The sequence below is a fragment of the Lissotriton vulgaris genome, chromosome 3_1, assembly GCF_964263255.1.
Source record: "Lissotriton vulgaris chromosome 3_1, aLisVul1.2, whole genome shotgun sequence".
Classification (NCBI taxonomy): Eukaryota; Metazoa; Chordata; class Amphibia; order Caudata; family Salamandridae; genus Lissotriton; species Lissotriton vulgaris.
The window spans coordinates 534,464,407-534,472,754 of NC_141689.1; the positions used below are offsets into that span (position 1 = coordinate 534,464,407).

General features: G+C 52.1%; 1 pseudogene; it reads left to right on the plus strand.

The window, feature by feature from the left end:
* Positions 1-259: 259 nt before the first annotated feature.
* On the plus strand, positions 260-4,138 carry LOC147726747 (pyruvate dehydrogenase (acetyl-transferring) kinase isozyme 2, mitochondrial pseudogene; annotated as a pseudogene).
* The last annotated feature ends 4,210 nt before the right edge of the window (positions 4,139-8,348 follow it).

Here is an 8,348-nt window from a genome sequence, read left to right on the forward strand (position 1 = left end):
GTCATCTTTTTATAGAATAATAAAAATGCCTCAGCTCTCATTCGGCAAGAGACTTGGAGTCAACCGAGACTCTCTGGACGAGGCCAGGGTCCTAGAACCCGAAATCTAGAGGCAGAACTAATCGAGTTTCAATTGAAATCCGGAAGAAATAGCAGTCTGGGAGAGTTGAGTCTGACAACCCTGAAATCAAGCCCTGGATTAGGGCTGCAGAGAGCAGACACGCAGCAGCCCATGCACGTCCTCCTTTGACAGCCCCACTATGAGGATGCCCCTTGTTCGCACCCTGATGCAAGCCGCGAGCCAGGTAGGGGGCGCCCCAAAGCAGAATGACCATTTCTCTAAGTTTTCTCCCTCCCCGCTCTCCATGAAGCAATTCCCGGACTTTGGATCTAGCAATGCTTGTGAAAAGACCTCCTTTGCCTTCCTGCGCCAGGAGCTGCCAGTGCGCCTCGCCAACATCATGAAAGAGATTAACTTGCTACCAAATCGACAGCTGGGATCCCCTTCCGTTAAGCTGGTGCAGAGCTGGTATGTTCAGAGTTTGTGGGTGTTGGTGCTGTTCCCAGTGTGGACGGCCTCAGGAGTCGTCTCAGGCTGAGGGGGTGGGTCCGAGGATGAGGACCTCCGTCTTGTTAGAGTTCAGCTTCAGACGGTTGCTCATCATCCAGTCGGCGACGGCCTTCATTCCCTCATGGAGGTTGGTTTTGGAGGTGTGTGGGTCCTTGGTGAGGGAGAGGATGAGCTGGGTGTCCTCGGTGTAGGAGGTCGTGATGGTGGGCCACTTGTGCAAGGGGGGCCATGTAGACGTTGAACAGCGTCGGGATGAGACCTGGGGGACACCGCAGATGATGTCGGTGGCTTCGGATCGGAAGGGTGGGAGGCAGACTCTCTGGGTTCTGCCTGAGAGGAAGGATGTGGTCCAGTCAAGGGCCTTCTCTTGGATTCCGGCTTCTAGGAGGCGTGTTTTTAGAGTGCGATGGCATACGGTGTCGAAGGCGGCGGACAGGTCCAGGAGGATAAGGGCTGATGTTTCGCCGTTGTCTAGTTGGCGCCTGATGTCGTCTGTGGCGGCAATGAGGGCTGTCTCGGTGCTGTGGTTGCGTCTGAATCCGGACTGGGACGGGTCCAAGATGCTGTTGTCTTCCAGGTGGCGGGCCACTTGCATGTTGACGATTTTCTCAATGACCTTTGCTGGGAACGGGAGCAGGGAGATGGGCCGGAAGTTCTTGAGGTCCTTGGGGTACGCTTTGGGCTTCTAGAGGAGGGCGTTGATTTCAGCCTGCCTCCAGCTTTCCGGGAATGTCGCTGCTTCGAAGAAGATGTTGATGACCTTCCGTAGTTGGGGTGCGATGGCTGCGTCTGCTTTGTTGAATACATGGTGTGGGCACGGGTCTGACGGGGATCCTGACGTGCCTCGTCGTCATTGACGTTGGACCAGGAGGTCAAGCGGTTGGCGCTGGTGGTGTTCACAGGGGAGGTAGAGTCTGGCGTAGTCGGGGTGGTTGTGGTGTTGAAGCTGTCATGGATGTCAGCGATCTTGCGGTGGAAGAAGATGGCTAGTGAGTCGCACAGTTCTTGTGAGGGCGGGATGTCGTTGGTGCGGGGGTTGGAGAGTTCCATTACGATGCTGAAGAGCTCTTTGCTGTCGTGCGCGTTGTTGTCCAGGCGGTCTTTGAAGGAGGATCTCTTGGCTAATCTGATGAGGTGGTGATGTCTGCGGGTGGCATTCTTGTGGGCTGCGTGGTTGTCCAGTGTGCGTTCATGGAGCCATATCTTCTCCAGTTTCCGGCATGCATGTTTGGAGGTCTGGAGCTCGTCGGTGAACCAGGTGGCTCTCTTGCTGGCGTGGCTGTTGGAGGGTTTCTTGAGCGGGGCTAGAGTGTTGGCGCAGTCGTCGATCCACTGTCTGAGGTTGCGGGTTGTGGCGTCTGGGTTGGTGGGTGGGTTATGGGCGAGGGTGGTGATCAGCTGGTCGTCTGTGACTTTGCTCCAGCAGCAGGGAGGCAGCTGTTGGGTTCGGTGGTGCGTGGTTGGTGTCTTGAAGGTGAAATGGATGCAGCTGTGGTTGGTCCAGTGGAGTTCGGTGGTGTGGTCGAAGGTGATGTGGGAGCCTGTGGAGAAGACGGGGTCCAGCGTGCGGCCGGCAGCATGGGTGGGTGCTGTGACGAGTTGTATGAGGCTGAGGTTGGCAAAGTTGTCGATCAGGATGGCGGAGTTGGCGTCGTTGTTGTTCTCGAGCTGGAGGTTGAGGTCCCCAAGGAGGATGTCCGTGGAGGCGAGTGCGTGGGTACTGGCGAGGTCAGCGATGGAGTCACTGAACTGAGCCCGGGGTCCAGGGGGTCTGTAGATGAGTGTTCCTCAGAGGGTGGTATTGGGGTCAGTGTGGATCCGGAAGTGCAGGTGTTCGGAGGTGTTGAGGGTGTCGTCTGCTTGGGTGTTGAGGGTGGACTTGTGGACGATGACTATTCCTCCTCTGATTCCGTTGGCGCGATCCCTGCAGGTGATCTTGTAGCCGTCCGGGATGGCTACGGCGATGTCGGGCGCCGAGGAGTCGTTCCACGAGGTCTCGGTCAGGAAGGCCATGTCTGGGGTGGAGGTGTCGATCAGATCCCAGAGCTCGACGGCGTGTTTGCGTGCAGAGTGGGAGTTGAGGAGTATTCAGCGGAGGTGGTTGGGTCTAGTCCTTGGAGGTTTGGTGGTTCTGTCGCAGGTGAAGCTGCAGGTGCGGCAGGAGAAGGGTCCGTGGGTCCGTTTCAGGGCTGCCTGGAAGCAGGTGTGGTTTCGGCCGGCGTGGAGTGCGTGGAGGGTGCTGGCATCGTAGTGGATTCTGGTGTCGTGACGTTTGAGGTGGTCCAGGGGTTCTGGCTCTGGGCACGGCCCAGGCGCGGACGGGCGCAGACAGGCTTGCCTTAGGCGCACCTTCAGCGCGCCTGCGCAGCGGCCGCCATTAGGCGAGGTGGGGGGAGGAGCAGCTGGGAGGTGGGGCGGGATACAGAATGAAAAGGGGGCGTGGCTGCAGGGGAGCAGAAGCAGGAGCGAGGGGTCTAGAGCAAAGGGGGGTGCGGCTGGAAAAACAGGGGGCACAGAGGAACAGACAAAGGGCAATGAACCCAAGAACAATACAAACAAAAACAATATCACAAAATTACAGGAGTGGCAGAGCCAGCAGAGCTGTTGAGCGCAGCAGCAGCGCAGCGCGAACTCACGAGACAGGAGGCAGCAGGGGGGAAGGCACGGGCACAACTGGTGGAACTGTGTTGTGTGTGGAGCGACCTGGCCGGCAAAATGATGTGGTCCCAACTATGGCCATGGGGGGGTCATTGAGTACAAGGAAGCCTTCAGCATCGACCCAGTGACAAATCAGAACGTGCAATACTTTACGGATTGCTTTTAGCTGAGCCTCATTTCTATCCGCATGCTGATCAACTAGCACACTTTGATTTTTGATGCAACGACAAAGCCTGCACATCCTAAACACATTGGAAGCATCGATCCGAATTGTGATGTGACTGACGTTGTGAGAGATGCCTATGAAATGGCGAGGATGCTGTGTGATAAATACTGTATGGCTTTGCCTAATCTGGAAATCCAGGCAGTCAATGCTAATGATCCAAGACACCCCATTCACATTGTATATGCCCCATTTCATCTTTATCACATGCACTTTGAGCTCTTCAAGAATGTCATGCGAGCGACAGTGGAACACCACTGCTGTAGTCCCTAACTCCCACACATCAAAGTGATGGTAGCTCTGGGCGGCGATGATGTCGCTATTAGGATGAGTGACAGAGGAGGTGGTGTCCCACTATTTAAGATTGAAAGGCTTTTCAGCTATATGTATTCTACTGCACCAATGCCACACCTAGGTGCAGGTGGAACACCTCTGGCTGGTTTTGGATATGGTCTTCCTATTTCTAGACTCTATGCCAAGTACTTCCAGGGTGACCTGCAGCTTTGCTTCATGGAGGGCTTTGGAACTCATCCTGTCTACAACAAATCTGCCTGGAAGCACTACCAGTCAACTCAAGAAACAGATGACTGGTGCATCCCCTGCACAGAACCTAAAAATCTCTCCACATATCGGCTTAGCTTCCTGGCAGCATTTTTGACACCGGCCTGGCACTATGTCAAGGACTAGCTTCGACCTCCTCAAAAGACTAAGTCATAAACTAATCCCACACCTGCTGCAATATAGAGGGTGATGTATGCAAGTGGCATGGGGAGCCTCACAGCGTGAGGTTTTGTGCAGTGTTTATCTGTTTTTTGTGTCCAAATCCTTCACTGTGGGACCAGTGTGTCCGATTATCTCACATCACGAGTATTGTGGCACTTTAAAGAATACGTCTCAAACATTCATTTGAACAATTTCCAGCACTTTGAACACTCCAAGTATTTTGACCTACCTTTTGCAGCTGTTACGACTAAACTGAAAAGAAATCTGATGGAAAGGCCTTAAAGGGGCATTTGAGAATGTGATGTTTTGAGACTGATGGAGAGAAATCGAGAAAACAGACGTGCGAGAAGTGGAATTTCATCTCTCCAGACAAAGATATTGGATGACCATAATCCGATTTTAATTTTGCTGGAAAATAAATCTTTCTTCTTTTTAAAAAAAAATAATGCTTCAGCTCAGAAATGAGTTGACTATGGAGGAACTTTAACCTCTTCTTTTTAACTTTATACGTTTGTTTTGTACATTTTAACCATAACAGAATGCCCTGCCCTAGACGGAGACCACCACATGCTGGAAGAGCCTAAACAGGCCCATTGTCATTCTGTATGTGGCAATCAGCCGCAGACAGAATGACAATGAGCGGGGTGGGGCTGCTCTTATGCTTCTACGATAAGAGCGAGGCACCCTAGCAGGGAGCTGAGGCCTCTCGCAGGGGAACAGCTCTGTTTCCCTGCAATGCCCAAAATTACGGACAAAAGGCGTCCGTTAAAAGGATCCTCACAGACAACGGGCGTGAGGTCCAAATTACGGCCAGTCCTTGAAATTTACGGACGGTTGGTCATCCTATTGGACTACCAAAGACTTACAGTTAACAGTTGGGGAAGGGGGTGCCCCAGCTGCTGTAGGCTTTTTTTCTGAATGTGGATAAGCACTTACGTCATCATCCTATGAACGAGTCATGTACACTTTCCCACTTCTCCAGGCAGGTTGCATTACAGCCTGCATGGAGAACAGGGCTACCCCTACAGCCCCTAGCTGAGCACTGCGTCGCGGCGCTCCGAACAATCACAACGTTGCAATTGCAGAGCTGTGATTGACTTAGGGGAGGGAGCCTGGCTTCCTGTATAATTCACAAGGAGAGGGACAGGGAGCAGTAAAAGGAGGTCCAGTAGCCATGCTCCCAAGAACACATATCAATCACACTAAGGGGTAACTGTTCCTATGGAGGTACACAGGCCTACTAGGCTACGGGTAGTGTTTACAGAAGAGAAGAAAAGTAACTTATCTATAATAGATACGTCTCAGGTTGGATATAATAGAAAGTGGGGTAATTCCTCAGATTTGAAGAGTAGCCTTTCCCACACCCGTTAAGGTGTTATACTTCATCATAGGGCATTTTTGCTCCTCGTAGGGTTGGTGCTGCGGTCTCCCACGGGCCTTGTTAGAGGGCTCTTTACTGGAGTTCTTTTAAAAGGAAAATGTCATAGTAGTGAGTCTTGGTATGTGGGGTAAGTGGGGTAAGGGCGAGTTAAAAATATTGTGACGATACCCCGAAAGGTAATTTATTCTTGGGTCTGTCCGGTATAGTTAAAAGCAAGGAACTTTAGACCTTCCACCAATGAGGAGGTTAGGTTTGGTTCTCAGGAAGTGAGTAGTGATAAAGGTCATAGGGTCAACATGTTTCACGCCCTTGTGGTCCTAACCGGATCCTTGGTGTTTCTTCAGGCCCGAAAAGAGAAAAGATAGGTGTGCAAAAAGAAAAAGGAGTCACTGATAGATGGATACCCTGTTAGACAAGCCTTAGTCAGACTTGTGGTGGTGTTATAATGGATCAGTATTCCACAAACACCTTAAAAAAAATATCCAACCTAAAAAGTATTAAAAAAAATTAAAATGCATGTGTATGTGAATGAGAGAGAGAGATTAAATTCAAAGTAAAATTAAAACGCGGGGAAGCCGCAAAAAGACTGGTGTCTTATAGCAAAGGGAGTATGTTAGATAGTTCGTAGTCAATCAATTTTGACACAAGATCACTCGGTTCCTGCTACCCAGGTCCCAAGTGCCAGATCTCTGCCCCTAAAACTGTACAATAGTTTCCCCAATTGGCAATACCTTCAGTACACCCAGTAAGTCCCTAGTAAATGGTACCCTGATAACTTGGGCAAGGAGGGGGGCGGAGCTTGCCTGCCTTCAAGCTGGGCGCTCCGTGATCAAGCTCCGCCAGCAACCAGCACGATCCGGCAAGAATTCGCTGCTTCTCACATATCAATGGAGAGCGGAGAGTGCTCAGCTGTAGCCTGTTGTTGGCTGAGTCTATTATTGTGTTTCAGTTCCGCCTTGCTTCACTGTATCCGGGGATCCGGCCCGCCTTCTTCACATCGGCACGAGGCCTGACAACATAGCCGTTGTGCATGCCGCCGTGCCCTGCATCGACCGGAGGCTCGCTGGATTGTGGTGGGTGCCGTGTGTGAATCTGCCCCGATCGTGGCCCCTTGCCAGGGGCAGAGGTGCTGGGACACGCTGCTGAACCGCTGGAAGGGATGCGGAGAGAGAGGTGAGCCCTGCATCCCATCACTCTGAGTGCCGCAGGTCCGGCGGGTGAAAGGCACGGGGCTGGCTCAATCCTATTGCCCCGCCTCGCCCCCACAGGACCCTGGTGAAATATACCTGCGCTGCTGACTTCAAGACCGCAAGACTGTGCAGCTCTGCATTGTGCCCACGGCTGGTGCCTGGTTCCTCAGAGGCCAACACTTGGGCCTACCCTCCCAGACATCGCAGCACAGCGTGGTTGATGCGACCTGTGGGAAGGGCCACTGTCCTGGCCTGTTTTGCAATGTTGGATTCCCCCAAAGACTGTTTATAAAGATCGAACAATGGTGCCTAATAAGGGAGCGTGCCATCTGCAACCCCATTTCTGCGCCTCCTGCTCTACTTGCATACTATAACCTGGGCTGAGCGCGACTAGCAGGAGCAGACCAGGCCTGCTTGACCTGAAAGATCTGGGGCACAGAGCTTCGGGCGATCACGACTTGGAAGCCGGAGGGCCTGCTGTACTGCAATGGGCAAACCACACAAAACTCAGCTGAAGCTCAACTTTGAGCTGCGTAATTCGAAGCGCTGTGATGACGTGGCAGACACCGCATTGGCTGAGCCGGATACCCCTACAGAGGGCCCTGTAGGGGACATCAAGCAGATTATAGAATCCATGCTGCGGGGTCTGATGGCCATTGATGCCAAAATCGACACTTTAGCCTACAGAATGGACTGAATGTCAGGGAGGGTCAATAAACACGCAGAGCGCCTTGATATGGCAGAGCGTCGCATTGCCGATACAGTGGAGGCCCAATCTGACTCCAACAACACCCAAGACAGGAAGAGTGGGCCCTGGTTGCCCTGCGAGACAAAGCCGAAGATTTGAAAGCGCGGTTAAAGCGATGTAACCTGCGCATTACGGGCCTACCTGAGTCTACTGCGACGGGCAATATGGAAGCATTTGTGGAGAAACTTCTCACCTCACTACTAGGCGCTGATGTCTTTTTCCCTATGTTTGTAGTGGAGAGAGCACTGCTCGCGGGGCCCTCGACAGCAACCTGGCACTCCCCCATGGCCCATCATTGCTAAATTGCTCAATTATCGTGACAGAGATGCACTTCGGAAGGAGAGAGAACTGGGCACCTTGTAATATGAGGGATCCTCCCTCTCCCTATTCCCTGACTTTACCATCAAAGTTCATGGAGCCAGGAGGCAATTTGTTCCTCTGAAGCAAGCTACAGGATCAGAATATTGAATATGCTATGCTATATCCTGCACGGCTAAGGGTTCTATTTGATGGGAAGCCTCAAATATTCTCTGACCCGCAGTCTCTACGGAAAGCTAAAAAAAACTGGGACAAAGCTGGCAAGCGAAAAAAAGGTCATGATGGCAGCCCTGGAGATGAGGATATACCTTGCAACCTTGATGAGAATGACAGAGTGGAGTTTGGTTGGAGGGTGGATGTGCTCACTCCCTTCTTATAGTTTGTGTACCCAAGTATTGCTCTGCGGAGCTTAGATATCTCTGTCTTATTGGAGCGGTCCTCCAGTGTAGATCAATGATAGTTTTTCTTTGCCTGCTGTTCCTTCGATCAGCAGGGATTCCTCTGGGGGAGAGGTTCAACACATTTGAGATTGATTAA